Genomic DNA, 17,571 nt, shown 5'->3' with positions numbered 1-17,571 from the left:
GGAGATAAAATTAACATCCCCAAGTGGGAAATCGGTCACCATACATGGCGAGAAAGAGGGTAAACCTGTTATGTGCTCGATGATAAAAGCTTACAAGCTTATAAGGCACGGTTGTAGGGCATTCATGATATATGCAAACGAACCAGACAAGGGATTACTAAAAATTGAAGACGTACCGGTGGTACGAGTATGCCGATGTGTTTCCGGAAGACCTACCGGGAATACCGCCAGAACGGGAGGTAGAGTTCGGAATCGAATTGATTCCGGGTGCGAAACCCGTGGCCAGGGCGCCGTACCGGCTCGCACCCTCAGAATTGCAAGAGTTAATGTCTCAAATTCAAGATCTCCTCGACAAAGGCTTTATTCGCCCAAGTGTGTCACCGTGGGGCGCACCGGTGTTGTTTGTTAAGAAAAAGGATGGGAGTATGCGTATGCGCATCGATTACCGCGAGTTGAACAAACTCACGGTGAAAAATCGATATCCACTTCCAAGAATTGACGACTTATTCGATCAATTGCAAGGTGCTAAATGGTTCTCCAAGATCGACCTTAGATCGGGGTACCACCAGTTGAGAGTCAAGGAGGAAGATATACCGAAGACGGCTTTCCGTACGCGGTACGGACACTACGAATTCCTTGTGATGTCCTTTGGGTTAACAAACGCGCCCGCAGCTTTCATGGATCTCATGAACCGGGTCTGCAAGTCTATGCTAGATAAGTCGGTGATAGTGTTTATTGATGACATTTTAATATACTCAAAGGACGAAGCGGAACACGCAAGACATTTGTACGAAGTCTTGGAGACGCTCAGAAAAGAAAAGTTGTATGCAAAATTTTCAAAATGTGCCTTCTGGTTGCGAGAGGTGCAATTTCTCGGGCACGTCATTAATGCAAACGGGGTGTTAGTAGACCCGTCAAAAATAGAAGCCGTGGCGAAATGGAATCCACCGAAGAATCCTTCGGAAATCAAAAGCTTTTTGGGGCTTGCGGGTTATTAGCGGAGGTTCATACAAGATTTCTCCAAAATTGCCATGCCATGACCAAACTAACCCGCAAGGAGGAAAAGTTTATTTGGGGCGAGGACCAAGAAAAGGCGTTTCAAACGCTTAAGGAAAAATTGACACAAGCACCGGTATTGTCATTACCGGATGGAACGGATGATATGGTAGTTTACTCGGATGCCTCGCATTCGGGGCTTGGCTGCGTTTTGATGCAACGAGGCAAGGTTATAGCCTATGCCTCAAGGCAGCTGAAACCTCATGAAAAGAGATATCCTACTCATGACCTCGAGTTAGCGGCAGTGGTGTTCGCCTTGAAAATATGGAGGCATTATCTGTACGGGGTAAAGTTCACTATTTTTACCGACCACAAAAGCTTAAAGTATTTCTTCGATCAGAAGGAATTAAATATGAGGCAAAGGCGGTGGTTGGAGACTGTCAAGGACTTTGATTGTGATATACATTACCATCCCGGGAAGGCTAATGTAGTAGCGGACGCGTTAAGCCGAAAGACAGATTATGCGCCTATTCGAGTCCGATCGATGCAACTAATTGTGACATCGGGATTGCTCGACCAAATTCGGAAATCTCAAAGTGAAGCAATAAAAGAAGAGAATGTGAAAAAGGAAAGAATAGTAGGGCAGTTAAAAGACTTGGAGGACGGCAACCAAGGATTAAAAACTCGATTTGGGAGGATTTGGGTTCCAAATACATGTGGAGCCAAAGCACTTTTACTTGACGAGGCCCATAAATCTCGTTATTCGATACATCCGGGGGCGACCAAGATGTATAATGATTTAAAACAAAATTATTGGTGGCCCGGAATGAAAAGAGATATTGTGAAGTATGTAGAAAAGTGTTTGACTTGTTTACAAGTCAAAGCAGAGCATCAGAAACCATACGGTAAGTTGCAACCATTAGATATTCCAGTTCGGAAGTGGGAACAAATTACGATGGACCTGCTGACCAAACTGCCCAAGACCAGCCGCGGTTTCGACGCTATTTGGGTGGTCGTGGATAGATTGACAAAAAGTGCTCACTTCCTTCCGATCCGTGAGACTTATACATCTGAAAAGATGTCAGAAGTGTACACCAATGAGATTGTGGCGCGTCACGGGGTGCCGATATCCATTGTGTCCGACAGGGATACTCGGTTCACTTCGGATTTCTGGCGTGATTTCCAAGAGCAAATGGGAACTAAGTTGTTTATTAGCACTGCCTACCACCCACAAACGGACGGGCAAAGCGAAAGAACCATACAAACGCTAGAGGATATGTTACGGGCTTGCATCATTGACTTTGGAGGTAGCTGGGATGTCCATCTACCCTTAGTCGAATTTTCATATAATAACAGCTACCACGCGAGCATAAAGATGGCACCGTACGAAATGTTATATGGTAGAAAGTGCCGAACCCCAGTGTGTTGGGGAGAAGTCGGTCCTCGCGGATTAGCTCATACCGATGTAATCCAAATTACAAACAAGAAAGTTAACTTGGTCCGAACTCATTTAAAAGCAGCTCAAGATCGACAAAAAGCATATGCTGATAAACGGAGGAGGCCAATAGAATTTCAAGTGGGCGATAAAGTAATGTTGAAAGTATCGCCGTGGAAGGGGATAATTCGGTTTAGAAAAAGAGGGAAATTGAACCCAAGATTTATTGGACCATTTGAAATCGTTGAACGGGTTGGAAAGGTAGCATACCGTCTCGAGCTACCTGAGGAGTTGAATGGAATACACAACACATTCCACGTGTCACATCTCCGTAAATGTTTAGCGGACGAAACTGCTCGTATCCACTACAACGATATCGAGGTGGATAACAGCCTCAACTATGCGGTAAAGCCAATTGCAATTCTAGATCGTAAAATGAAGAGTTTGAGAAACAAAAGGATCAACCAAGTGAAGGTTAAATGGGAGCACAGGAAGGGTGCGGATACCACATGGGAATCCGAAGAAGAAATGCAGCGGCTCTACCCTACATTATTTGGTACGTAACTCGGTTTCGGGGACGAAACCCCTTTTAAGGGGGGTGGACTTGTAACATCCTGAAAATATAAAACTTTATAATAATACTTATAGTTTAAATAAATGAGAAATTACTCATCTAGAAATGTAGTAACTTGGTTAACTAACATGTCTAGAATTAGCCTACAATGGGGTTAAAACAACAAAAATTGTTATGTTAAATAAATGGAGGGGCCAATCTTGTAAAAATTAGAACTAGAATTACTAAAATAGTAAAAACAAACCAAACACCCCATTCAAGAGGTGTCTGGTCGATCAACAAGCAGGGGCGACAAGAGGGTTCTTCACCCAAACCCTAACTTGCAAGAAAATCACAAATTGAAGCCTTAAATCGGTTAGAAATCGATATCCAAGCATAAAATCGTGATCACTTCGTCAAAGGGATCTTAAGGTATGTCAAAATAGGTCATTTAGATGCAACTCAAATTCTTACTCATGATTGAAATTGAATGTTTAGCTTAAATTGGTGATAGTAAACATGAAATTTGTGAGTAAGATGAGGTTGTGGAACAAACCCTAGATAAATCCGTGTCAAATCTTTGCATGATGGTTGTATGGATCAAAATCACTATAGTGGGTGATTACTATGTTAGTAGAACTTGATAAACACTAGGATTTAGGTTTTTGCCTAGTGTAATTTGAGATTTTGAAACAATCTCTAGGATTGTTCATGCTAATAATATGTGTATGTTGTAAAAATTGAGTGAATTGGAATGATAGATACAAGTTATGAATTTAAATTAGATCATGTAAAAAGTTGACCCGCTAGGTGTTCGATGAAACGCCTAAATTAGGGTCAAAATGTTAAAGGTTTGGTAAAACGCAGATTTGAATGTGTTAATTAAATGATGCGTCAAAGCTTGAGAAAGAGTTCTAAACTTGTTGTAAATTGAACTCTTTAGGCAAGGAATCCGGGACGTCGAGCGGACACGCCGGAGGAGATACACGCGGAAAAGGGGCGCTTTAAAGGTACGTGACTTTAGTCTTGTTGCATTTATGTAATAACGTTTAGTTTTAATGTATGAATGATGTCGGATTGTAATTGATGCGTTGATGTATCGTTAAAGTGGCGAAGTTCACTAGATCATCAAACGGGTCAAAATAAACACTAGAAACTTGGTTTGGTATGACAATAAAGTGATGGTTTTCACTAGATAGCCAAACGGGTCAAAATGTTGCTTGAAAACGAATCACATGAGTAGAGACTTAGAAGTCTCATATTTTTGCAAGGTGATAGATGGTAATGCATTAATAAATTGGTTATGACATTTTAAGTCTACGAACCTGGTATATCGGGTCAAACAATAGAAGTTGATAGAAGGTGTCGTTTGAAACGGGATGCTTGAATTCTGAGAAAACAAGTGTTTAGTTCGGAGAAAACGCAAAGCCATGGTATGGCGCGTATACTCCAAGGTCATAAGCCCGGGAAGTTGGGTAACTATGTCTAATGTGTCCTAGGGATGGAATTATGGAATCATGTACCTTGTTAATGGGTTGTAGATATTGAAACAAAGAAATTATGAGCCGAATGTCGGTATCTCGGTTTTCGTGATGTATAATTTATATGGTTGGGTCCGTAATCTTATTACAGACTCGTAGGTGAAAGAATCGACGAAATCGGACTAACGAGTAAAAAGTTATAAACTTTTAAAGTGGAAAAATGGTTAAGGGGCAAGAATGCAGAACCCACCGTAACTTACGGCTTCACCGTAAGTTACGGTGGACATCAAAAGCATACGGTGTGAACCTTCTGATTTACGGTAGAACAAGGGACATTCCAGGTTCACCGTAACTTACGGTGACACCGTAAGTTACGGCGGAACCCAGGAAAATTATGTTTTGTTTGATGCTTTGTGTTGTTAAATTTCGTTTAACGTAATGTATTATTGTCAAAACTAATATTTTAGTGTTTGACCTTAGGTATGGATGAGTTTCCCTCGGATGGTGATCAAGCATGTTGTCAAGAACCGAACACGCGTTTTGAAGCTTCCGCACTAAATATAACCATGTCTAGAACTTTATTATGTTGTAAACACTTTTGTTAATCATGTTTTAAATCCCTTAAACTAGTGATTAGTTACTAGTAAGGGTTAACTTTTAACTTGTTAAGCACTATTGTACAAGGTTTTGTAATTTAATGTGTTTGTGTGGTCCTTAAAGGATGAAAAATTTTTATAAACTCTGATTTGTACCTTAACTAATATAATTATTAATTATATTCCGTCCAAATACTAAGGGTGTTACAGTTGTGGATGTTGTGGATAGGGTTTGCACTTGTAGAGAATGGGAAGTTTCAGGAATCCCTTGTAGGCATGTTGTGGCTGTCCATTGGGACATGGCAATGAATGGCCAAGAGGTTGGACCCCCAGAATCATGGGTTAATGAATGTTATTATCTTGAAACATGGAAGAGGGTTTACAGTCATACCATTGGTCCCATTAATGGCAGAGAATTGTGGCCAAAATCACAGGTTCCAACCAACCTAACCCTACCTCTGCACCGCACACCTATCGGCAGACCTAAGAAGAAAAGAAGGAAGGATGCTGTGGAGTTGCAGGATGAAGTTGAAATGGGCTTCACAAGCAAGAAACAAGAGAAACAGTGCTGTTGAAGCTGATAACGAGGAGGCTGTGGTTGGTGGCAAATTCACAAGAAAATGGAAGTCCGTGAAGTGCCAGAAGTGTGGTGAAAAAGGCCACAACCAAAGAACTTGTGGAAGGACCAAAAAAGTTGTCGGGCCGAAGAAAGGGAGGAAAGGTACGAAGAAGAAAGATGGTAATCAAGCTACTGAGGCTGGTCAGGTAGGTCCAAGTGTTTAAGGGTTATGGTTCTTCGGGTTGTCGGGTTATGGTTTTTGGGTTGTCTTAAGGGTTATGGTTCTTTTGGGTTGTCTTAAAACAATCATGCAGTCTTTTGTGTCTATTTAGCTTATTAAAACACTATGACAATTATCATGTATGGTTGGATGTTTAATGTTCAGTCGTTTAAAGTTGTGGTTTAATATTTTCTGTTTTACTTTCATGTTTGTGGTTTAAAGTTTGAACAGGTCATGTACAGGTTATTGTGTTCATTTGCATGTCATGTTTATGGTTTAAAGTTTGGACAGGTCATGTACAGGTCATGCACAATGTCGTTTGTGCAATGTACATTTTGTAGGAACAGGTTATTGTGTTCATTTGTAGGAACAGGTCATGCACAATTTCGTTTCGCATAAGATTCGACCAATATGTTTTGCACGATACATTTTGCACAATACACTTTGCACAATACACTTTGCACAATACATAATTACTTCCAAACAACCTGCTGCTCATTGAATGCTAACCATATTTCACCAACCATATTTTTCCAACATTTAAGACATAATTACTTCAAAACAACCAACTTCATTGAATGTTATCCATAAATCAGATTTTCAAAAACATTAGAACATCCTTCACATTTAACACATTACAATATCCAATGTATTCAAGCCTTAACATACATCCAAAACACAAACCCTAAAACTATCAAAAGAATCGTAATGATCTTGTTCTTCAGCCGATTCTTTTCCCGCATCTTGGCTAACTCAACATCAACTTGGTTTCTGTGTCTTAGAAGCCCTGGAATAATTGCCACTGCACGACTGCACATTGGTGGGTCCACCCACCCTATGAATCTTCCACAGTTGGGATTCTACAGAGAAAGACGAAAGGATCAAACTTTTTAAGCCCTAGACTATTAAAATCGGTAATAGTATACATTACCATGGTTGGACAGGAGTAGAATCGGCGACCAGGGTTGAGATCAGTCCATGACGTAACTATGATTGCATCTTGGCCACAATTGCAGAGAACCATGAGGATGATGGAATCGAGGCTGCTGAGGAAGACGAACAGTGGAGAAGATGATGGAATCGATGCTGTTGGTGGTTAGGTTTGTGGGAAAAAGGGTCTTATTTAATAGGCAGAGAAAACAAACAAATAAACTAACCAAAATACCCCTCACGTGATATGCATGTGGGGTCACTTAACAGAGAAAACAAACTGAAGTTAGACCCAGGGACTATCCGGGAACAAAAAATGAAAACTTGGGGACTATTCAGATAGTTTTAGAAAGTTGGGGACTATAGGTGAAAAAAGGTGAAACCACAGGGACTATCCAGACATTTTTCTCTTTAAACTTACAGAAAAAAAAAATGATATGCATTTTAATGTATGTATAAATATATGGAGTAAAGAAAATATCTTTTTAAAGTTACGCTTGCATCAAACTTTTCTACCCTCATGTACCAATTTCTGACACAAAAATTGTGACCTAAAAGTTTTGTAAGTTTGTTATGAATAGATTATTCCATATATATATATATGGCCCGTTGACAAAAAAAAAATAAATCAAATCTATAAGAAAGCAATCCATTCGCCTTCTTCAAATAAACTTCAACATATGCATACATATAATATAATAAAAAGGATGTTCGAGTGTTACATACCCCGTGTATTACACGTGTTGAATAAATGTACTTTTATATATTAAATAATAAAAAGTTTTATTTTTATGAGGCCCGTATATTGTATGGGTAAATAAATGTAATTTTATGTATTAAATAATAAAAAAAGTTATATCTTGAAAAACCATGTGTATTACACAGATTAATTAAATATAATTTTGTATACTAAATACTAAAAACGTCGTACCGTGTATAATCGGGTTGAATAAATCTACCAAATAATAAAAAAAAAATACATCCTTAAAAACCACGTATGTTACACGTGTTGAATAGATCTAAAAAAGAGTTATATCTTTAAAAAACACGTGTATTACACATTGTAAATAAATGTAATTTTGTATATTAAATACTAAAAACGCCGTATCTTTAAAAACCCATGTATAGTCGGGTTGAAAATCTACCAAATAAAAAAATTATATCCATAAAAACCCCGTGTATTACACGTGTTGAATAAATCTAATTTTACATTGCAAATGATAAAAAGTTATATATCTTAAAAACCTTCGTGTATTACGCGGGTTATATAAATGTAACTTTGTATAGTAAATAATAAAAGAAGTCATATTTTTCAAAACCCGCATTTTACACGAAGAATAAATATAATTTTGTATACCAAATACTAAAAAAATTATATTTTTAATAAATTATGATAACATTTAATATTAATTTATTATGTATATATTTAATATAAGATAAGTAAGAAAGAGAGATATTTGTTTTAAAAATATATTAAATTAACAATTTAGATTTGAGGATAATATTTTATTAAAGTATGATAAGATTTAATATTAATTTATTATTTATTTATTTAGTTAATATAAGATAAGTATAAATTTGAAGATACCTTCAATGAATGACATGGGTCTAAAAAAGTAAAAATTGTTTCTTTTTTCTATTATAGTAGGTAGATTATATTTTATTCTATGTGTGTGAATTTAATAATCTTGAAAAAAAAAACCATGTTAATCTGGTTTGATGCGCTATTGTTGACCTAAAAAGCCTTGGTATTTTGACTTATTTTAACATCCACAATTTAACACGTCAACTTTTATGATTCAGGTCAATATATAGATTAAGATATTTACTAGTTAATGGTAAATAAAATAAGAGAGAATTTAAGTATTTGTTACTAGAGTAAACTGTAATTTTACACCTTACGGTTTAGGTTAATTGGCACTCTGACCCCCTCTAACGAAATAATTGCAATTTACCCCCCTAACGTTGATGTTATGTCGCAATTTTACCCCCCGACGTCAATTTTGCTTAACAGTCAACATTATAATGTGAAGGTCGCCAAACCATTGTGTAGCTTCTTCAATACAAGACCCTATAAGTAACATATGAAAGCACATTTACCCCCCCCCCCCCCACCTTCCCACCGATCCTCCACTCCTCCTACAATCGATCAACCTCTGGCGACACACCTTCTCCGGCGACACCACCTCCTCCGGCGACACCACCTTCAGACCTTCTGCTACAATGCCGCTTCTTTGTTGGCTGATCCGCTATGTCATCCGCCAGACGGCAGGTACAATCGCCCAATGTTAGTTAATCAGGGTCGGATTTGTGTCACTGTTAGTTATTATCATGTTATAAACAGGGTTAGGGTCGGATTTGTGTCTGACTGAGTCTCATGTTAAACAGGGTATTAACAATTAGTTTGATTGAATCTGATTTACATGTTAATTTTGTGATGTTTGGTGTTTTTTTTTTTTTACAGTTGACCTGACGATGAGCCTATCAAGCTCATCAGTGGTGGTCCACCTGGTGGTCTCTATGTTTGGTAGGCTTGTCCTCAACTTCCATTATCCACCGGAGAATTGAGCGGATGTTTAGTCTAGTAGTTATTTAGCTTTTGTGTAATATGTAGGTTAACTTAACTTAATCGAAGCCTTTATGTATATGTAGGTTAAACATGCATTTTGTCTAAAATGATGATGATGATTTTGGGTATGTTGTTAGCTTGGTTACCTTTATGTAGTGTTGTTGGAATCCTTTATGCATTTTGTGTAAAATGATGATTTTGGGTATGTTGTTAGCTTGGTTACCAAGTACTTAGCTAATGTAGGTCAATGTTGGTAGCTTGATCAGCAGATTGATGTGCTTTGCCAAACATTAATATATGCTTGATCAGCAGATTGATGTGCCTATAATGTGCCTAGTTATAAGAACAGCAGATTGATCAGCAGGTATGTTTGAATTTCCCCCTCAGCAGGTTTTATGTGCAGATTTTATGGATCAAAATGTTGTTTATGTGCAGCAGGTTTAGTTGTTTATGTGCAGCAGGTTTAGTTGTTTATGTCCAGCAGGTTCATCTCAGACAAGTATTGTGTTCTCACTGGATGAGGGTCCTGGGACTCTGTTTCAAGGCACTTGCAGTGTTTGCTATGAGACAAATAAATCTAACCAATGCAGGTTTCTTTTCAAGGCACTTGCAGTGTTTGCAAAGGCAGGTTTTACCTACACATAATGAAAGTACCAATGGGAGACCAAAGGGCCCAAAATGCTCTTTCCCATCTTAAGGTACTTAACTTGTTTAGCTAGCATCTAAGTCAGTTACTCATGTTGTTACTGTGTTTTCAGGAGTTTGCTACTTTCTTGAGTGTGCTAGGCAGTTACCCTGAGGATGTCACCATATGAATCAATCAAATCCAGCTCAATGTAATTTGAAGGTCATAATGTAACAACTGTCACTAAAAACCATAATTAGGATGGTAATTAGCTATTAAGGAAACCCTAATTGAGAAACCCAAGTAATTCTGCACTAACCCTAAAATTTCCAGAACAATCAGAATCAGGATCAGGGCCCCTAAAACTCAGGGGGGGCAAAACCCTAGTTACGATTATCCTCATAACTATTTGTAAAATTCGAAATTTACGAAACTGTCGACACAGCAAGCCTAGTTACACACGTAGCTACCCTATGAACATAGGTTACCACTCGCGTAGCGCGACGCCTATGGGGGGTACCCCTCGCGCTACGCGACGGTGTCAAATTTCATGTATAAATAGAGGAGTCTGGGACTTGAAATTTGGCACTTGAACGACGGAAAAACTCGCTGTATACGCTGAGTTATAACAGAATTCGTTCATAACACACACAATTATCGAAACGCTGCCGCAATCAGGGTAATAACTCGATCGCTATTACGATTCAACGTCCGATCGATTGTAACTATCCAACGATAGTCCAGGTGCTGCTCAATTGAGCTTGTACTTTGATTATTCGTCGTGATTTCGACTTGAATATTAGAGTGCTGTTCGAATTCGGACTATGCTCTGTTATTCGTTGTGAATCCGATTGAATTATCAAGTATTGCACTGATTAATTGTTGTGAAGGTTTAATCTCGTGGATTGTCGTAATTGCTGTATTAGTTACAAACCCGTTTGTGTGAATTAGGCTAATCAGTAGACTAGACTCTGCCCAAATTGAATCAGCAGTATATCAAGGATATCTGTAGACTAAGCTTTGCCCGTAGAAATCTGCACTGTGAGTTCATTTCTCTTTTCTCACCGTTTGTGAGTCCATATTCTTTTATCACAAGTTTTATCACCTTTTTGTGAAACAATTATATTACAAAATGCTTTCTAAAATCCTAAATGGTTACCAGTTATACTTACAATGATTAAGTTATTATATTTTACTGGTATAGGAGGTATTATACATTATTGATTCTCGTTACTATTATCCAGGAAGTTAGCATGACCACAATTATAACTAATATTATTCTTAAATTATTAGGTATAAATCTAAATGGTGCATGCCATAATAAAATAGTCAAGTATAATACTTTTAGTCAGGTTACTATACACTGATATTACAATTAGTGAATTAATATATTTTGATAAGTTATAATAATTGACATAAAATGTCATCATTCTGGATTACATGATTTTATGCTATAGATAATATATTTGACAAAGTAAAAAGACATCATTATGTCCAAAATCACTAGCTGAAAGAATGATCAGCAGTGATATGTCCAAAAGACACTAGTTGAAAGAATGATCAACAGTGTTATAATTAGAATCACTAGTTGAAAGAATGATCAACAGTGATAATGACCAGAAGCACTAGTTGAAAGAATGATCAACAGTGCCATGAATAGAATCGCTAGTTGAAAGAATGATCAACAGCGATATGACCAAAGACCTTAGTTGAAAGAATGATCAACAGGGTTATGAACAAGTGATATGGTCAGAGTCACTAGTTGAAAGAATGATCAACAGTGATATGACCCAGTCATAGGAATTGCCTAATGACAGATAAATTGAATAACAGTAAAGTATAGTTAATTGATTAATTCACTATTGGATGAAAGTAAAGCAATGAGTGATATTATTGCTGTTATATTGGAATTGCTATTATGTGACAAAATACTGATTGAGTAAGGTAAATGCAAATAAATATAAAACCTTAATACTGTAAGGTATAACAATATATTTGTATAAAAATGGAATGAATTCACTCAGCATTCCCGCTGACAAAACCTTTTTCAAACATGTTTCAGGTAATTATCATAAGGCTGGATACGGCACTGAAAGGCATCAAGAAATGGCTTATTAAAGAAATATTGTTTTATAAAATAAAATTTATCTTTATTAAAGCTACCATTTTAAAATAGGGAGTTATCCCATCTATTTAAATCAAATCCGGTGTTTTCTAAACTCTGATATTTTTCCTAACTCACGGTCCTGATGAAAATTCCGCTGCAATGTTTTTCAAAAATAATCACCGGTACCACGGGACTGCTCACGGCACCCGATTCCGTCCAGGGTGGGTCGGGGGTCGTGACAGAAGGTGGTATCAGAGCTAAGCCACTACTTTGATCCTATAAGTGTTGTGATAATAAAAAATTAAACTTAAATAAAAGAGTTAGGAGATTGCTATTAACTAGTAGCACATCTGATAATATTCAAAGGTTGAATAAGAAAAGATGCCTTAGTATAAGTTAAGCCACTTGTTTAAGCTAATTAGGTATTCTTTAATACCTAAACAATAAAGTTAAGAAACTAATTAACTTATGTGTTATACATGAATATGTATATGACAATATGCACATATAATATCCTGGAGGTATTATTTTGTTCTAATTATTTTGTGATATTAATAAGTAAAAATATTTGCAATCCAGATGTCGAATGAAGTATCACATAATCCAGAAGTTCATGCTAATAATAATCCTTTGGATAAAAACGCTATAGAAAATCTAATAGCTCAAGGAATAGCTAATGCTTTACCTTTAATAATTAAAGCTGTTAAAAATCCCATAGAACCCACCAAAGCTATGAGCAGTAAGCATACCCGTGACGATAGTTTTAACCATAGTGTCAATAGTGATAATAATAATATTATCAAAACCCCATTTCCTAAGAAGAAGAAGGCAATGACTTCCGGGTGTACCTACAAAGAATTTCTAGCCTGTAAACCAACCGAGTTCGCGGGCAGTGAAGGTGCCACGGCTACTCTGCGATGGTTGGAAAAGACAGAGGCTGTTCTTACGATCAGCAAATGTGCTGAAGAAGATAAGGTGATGTATGCATCTAATCTCTTTAAGGAAGAAGCCTTAGAATGGTGGAATACAATTCTTCAGGCAAAAGGAAGTGACATGGCTTATACCATGAACTGGGACAAATTCAAGGAAGTAGTAGAAAGAAAATTTTGTCCTCCTTATGAAAAGGAACGAATAACTAACAAGTTCCTAAATCATAAAATGATAGATGTGAATTGTCGTGAATATACGACAACATTCTTCGAAAATGCAAGAATGGTACCAACTCTGGCTTCGCCAGAATCCGTACTAATTTCTCGTTATATTTGGGGATTAGTTAGCGAAATCCGAGACATAGTCAAGGCCGTTAGACCACAGACTATTGAGGAAGCAGTTGAACTAGCTAACATGCTGACAGATGGACTAATCCGCACAAGAGAAGAAAACAAGAAGAAAGAATTAGCCCAGAAAATTTCCCAGGAACTCAAGAAGAAAGAAACTGAACCGTCATTGGAGCAACCTATCTGCAGAAATAGTAACAAAACGCATTCAGAACGATGTCGTTTTAGGAACACACCCTACTGTGACTTCTGCAAGATGACCGGGCACACAGAGGAAGAGTGCAGAAGGAAAACTAACATCTGTTACAATTGCGGGGAAACCGGACACATCAAACCATATTGCCCGAAACTAACCAAAGCATCTGACAACAAGGCTAGAACAACAGACGGAGCTAAGACGAATGCGCGAGCATACGTACTTACTACACAAGAAGTAGAGATGATTCCAGACGTAGTCACTGATATATATCTAAGTTAAGTTATCATTTGACCCTAGTACAAATAAAAGTTCATAAAATAAATACATTCCGTCAAATATTTCCTCTATTTCAGATCCATACCAAACTTGTTTGGTTTTCACTTTCGTTGAATCATTTATTTGGTCACGATCACCTTGTGGTGACGTTTTCACAAATTTGAAGCTTGTGCTAATCTCGTTGCACCTCTTACATACGGGTTTAATTATTCATTCATGTTGAATCGCTTTGATTTATTCTATCAAAACAATCTTAACACAATCGTGTGCTAAGATAATGATACACAAATTCATTTCATATTTCCGTGTATCTATCAAGCGCTTCGCAATCTTTATTTATCATCTTTGATCATTTCAATTTCAATCCAAAAAATCCTACTCATTTTGAAACATTCGGATTTACTTCATTTGATGGTGAAACTCGTTTCATTCACCACTACTATGACACCTTGTGGCGTCATAATAAATTTGTAGCTTGAACTATTTTCAATTTTACTCCTAATATACGAATTTTAATTTTTGGTTCATATTCTTAACCAATCTTAATACAACTATGTGTTAAGATAAAAGTACACAAATTCGTATCATATTCCGGTGTACTTCTTAAACGTTTCTTCTATCATCGAAAATTTTATAACATTTCATTTTGTCTTTTCATCATCAATTGAAACTCCTATTTGAAATGAATATCCAAGTTTTCTTCATTTAAACTTTCAGTTGATTATACGGTGAAATTGTTCAAGCACCGTAATTATTGAAATTTATTCCAATCATTACGACACCTTGCGGAGTCGTTACAAACTTGTAGCTTGGGCTAATCCTAATCATACGAACCATTCAAAACCACGTATGTCTTTCGTTTGACTCATCATATGAAAGTAATCTTGATATAATTGTGTATTAAGACAATGATACACTAAACTCTATTGTATTCCAGTGTATCCTTGCAATGTCAACACACTGATTTTTCTCTTGATATGATTCGATAATTAACAATCATCTTCGTGCTATTATTTCATTCTGACCTTATTGATTCTGAGTTTTCCTCAGTTGCCAATCAAAGTAAGTTTTCTTTTGACCATGAATTTTAAAAAGTCATTTCACTAAACAGATATCTATTTGATCATATATCTGTTGACTTGAACCTAGTCCCATTCGAAACTATATCATTTCATCTCATTCAGTGGTCATCGATTTCTTGAACTATTTCAGTTGAACTTTTTAAAACCCTACTGATACAATTAGTATTCATGAAATTTGACTCTGTGTCATTTACTTTAAGAATCTAGTTTCATTGACTAAATTATGACATAAATCTAACAGAAATATCATAACCCAAATCTCGAGGACGAGATTTTTATTAAGGTGGGGAGGATGTAACAACTGTCACTAAAAACCATAATTAGGATGGTAATTAGCTATTAAGGAAACCTAATTGAGAAACCCAAGTAATTCTGCACTAACCCTAAAATTTCCAGAACAATCAGAATCAGGATCAGGGCCCCTAAAACTCAGGGGGGGCAAAACCCTAGTTACGATTATCCTCATAACTATTTGTAAAATTCGAAATTTACGAAACTGTCGACACAGCAAGCCTAGTTACACACGTAGCTACCCTTTACCACTCGCGTAGCGCGACGCCTATGGGGGGTACCCCTCGCGCTACGCGACGGTGTCAAATTTCATGTATAAATAGAGGAGTCTGGGACTTGAAATTTGGCACTTGAACGACGGAAAAACTCGCTGTATACGCTGAGTTATAACAGAATTCGTTCATAACACACACAATTATCGAAACGCTGCCGCAATCAGGGTAATAACTCGATCGCTATTACGATTCAACGTCCGATCGATTGTAACTATCCAACGATAGTCCAGGTGCTGCTCAATTGAGCTTGTACTTTGATTATTCGTCGTGATTTCGACTTGAATATTAGAGTGCTGTTCGAATTCGGACTATGCTCTGTTATTCGTTGTGAATCCGATTGAATTATCAAGTATTGCACTGATTAATTGTTGTGAAGGTTTAATCTCGTGAATTGTCGTAATTGCTGTATTAGTTACAAACCCGTTTGTGTGAATTAGGCTCATCAGTAGACTAGACTCTGCCCAAATTGAATCAGCAGTATATCAAGGATATCTGTAGACTAAACTTTGCCCGTAGAAATCTGCACTGTGAGTTCATTTCTCTTTTCTCACCGTTTGTGAGTCCATACTCTTTTATCACAAGTTTTATCACCTTTTTGTGAAACAATTATATTACAAAATGCTTTCTAAAATCCTAAATGGTTACCAGTTATACTTACAGTGATTAAGTTATTATATTTTACTGGTATAGGAGGTATTATACATTATTGATTCTCGTTACTATTATCCAGGAAGTTAGCATGACCACAATTATAACTAATATTATTCTTAAATTATTAGGTATAAATCTAAATGGTGCATGCCATAATAAAATAGTCAAGTATAATACTTTTAGTCAGGTTACTATACACTGATATTACAATTAGTGAATTAATATATTTTGATAAGTTATAATAATTGACATAAAATGTCATCATTCTGGATTACATGATTTTATGTTATAGATAATATATTTGACAAAGTAAAAAGACATCATTATGTCCAAAATCACTAGCTGAAAGAATGATCAGCAGTGATTTGTCCAAAAGACACTAGTTGAAAGAATGATCAACAGTGTTATAATTAGAATCACTAGTTGAAAGAATGATCAACAGTGATAATGACCAGAAGCACTAGTTGAAAGAATGATCAACAGTGCCATGAATAGAATCGCTAGTTGAAAGAATGATCAACAGCGATATGACCAAAGACCTTAGTTGAAAGAATGATCAACAGGGTTATGAACAAGTGATATGGTCAGAGTCACTAGTTGAAAGAATGATCAACAGTGATATGACCCAGTCATAGGAATTGCCTAATGACAGATAAATTGAATAACAGTAAAGTATAGTTAATTGATTAATTCACTATTGGATGAAAGTAAAGCAATGAGTGATATTATTGCTGTTATATTGGAATTGCTATTATGTGACAAAATACTGATTGAGTAAGGTAAATGCAAATAAATATAAAACCTTAATACTGTAAGGTATAACAATATATTTGTATAAAAATGGAATGAATTCACTCAGCATTCCCGCTGACAAAACCTTTTTCAAACATGTTTCAGGTAATTATCATAAGGCTGGATACGGCACTGAAAGGCATCAAGAAATGGCTTATTAAAGAAATATTGTTTTATAAAATAAAATTTATCTTTATTAAAGCTACCATTTTAAAATAGGGAGTTATCCCATCTATTTAAATCAAATCCGGTGTTTTCTAAACTCTGATATTTTTCCTAACTCACGGTCCTGATGAAAATTCCGCTGCAATGTTTTTCAAAAATAATCACCGGTACCACGGGACTGCTCACGGCACCCGATTCCGTCCAGGGTGGGTCGGGGGTCGTGACACATAACATCTACCTTACATAACATGATCTTCAGGGTTTAGGTGTACATCTATAAAATTCTCTGAGAAATATCAATTGCATTGCATTATACTCATCTATCTATAACTGATGTGTTCAAATTCCCAACAGTCTTTCCTCACATCCTCTGCTGTTTCATGTCCATTTGAACAGGTTTGATTTTGAGTATACTTATAGGTTTCTGATTTTGAGTATACAAACATAGAACATGTTTGAATACAAGTGTTTATTAAGTTTAAATCAGATTTC

Source organism: Helianthus annuus, chromosome 16, assembly GCF_002127325.2.
Source record: "Helianthus annuus cultivar XRQ/B chromosome 16, HanXRQr2.0-SUNRISE, whole genome shotgun sequence".
NCBI lineage: Eukaryota > Viridiplantae > Streptophyta > Magnoliopsida > Asterales > Asteraceae > Helianthus > Helianthus annuus.
The sequence above is the reverse complement of the archived record's forward strand: the minus strand, read 5'-3'. Positions refer to the sequence as shown.